Raw genomic sequence first — 881 nt, 5'->3', positions numbered from 1 at the left:
GGCGACCGTGTTCTTGCCGAGCACGGCGACGTTGTAGCACTTGGGTGTGGTGACCGCATACTTGTCGGGCATGCCCTTTATGTTAGTCCCGTTGATGGCGACCTCCAGGTCACCAGGGCGCCGTCTAGGAGCAATTCAGAACCCGAGACTGGGTGGGCTTAGACCTGAGCATTTTAAACCCGGCTCGGCCCGACCCGAGCCTGATGGGTTTTGGCCCGCCCACGCTAGCTGCCAGGTCGGGCGTGGTCGGCGAAATCTAAGAAAAAAAATCGGGCTGGTCCAAGCCCACCCAAATAATTAATTTTATTTACTTTTTAATAAAAAACGGGCGGCTCGAGCCCGGCCCGAAAACTTGGCCAACAATGTCCATGGGCTATTCGTGGGCACAAATTTTTGGCCCGAAATGAACTGGGCTAGCCCGGCTCGAGCCCAACTGACCCGCAAAATGCTCAGATCTAGGTGGGCTACAACTTGAGTCCAGCCCTTATAGTTCCCCCTGCACAACCATGTAAAGACCATAAATTCAACCAAACTTTACTCAACAAAAGAAAGTCCCAACACAGCATACACTACTTCAGCTCGGGTCATGGCTGAGTTCTAGGTCCGACCCTGGCGGCGCCGTCATTGTCTGGCATGTGGGCGTTACACATCATCGTGTTGGTGGCCACACCGTCGAGCCTTGTGTCCCGCATCACGCCGCCCAGTTGGTTCACAAATCTCTCAAGGAAGAAGGTCGGGAACAAGAAGTGCAAGAAGTACCCTATGGTCGTGTTGTTCACGGACACCTACCACTATTGCTGACCCGAAGGCTGCATATGTGTATATATAATAAGATCGATCTGAGCTAAGAATAATTAATGCAGAAATGTAATCACCATGTA

The sequence above is a fragment of the Setaria italica genome, chromosome II (genome assembly GCF_000263155.2).
Source record: "Setaria italica strain Yugu1 chromosome II, Setaria_italica_v2.0, whole genome shotgun sequence".
Classification (NCBI taxonomy): Eukaryota; Viridiplantae; Streptophyta; class Magnoliopsida; order Poales; family Poaceae; genus Setaria; species Setaria italica.
Note: the sequence above shows the minus strand (reverse complement) of the source record.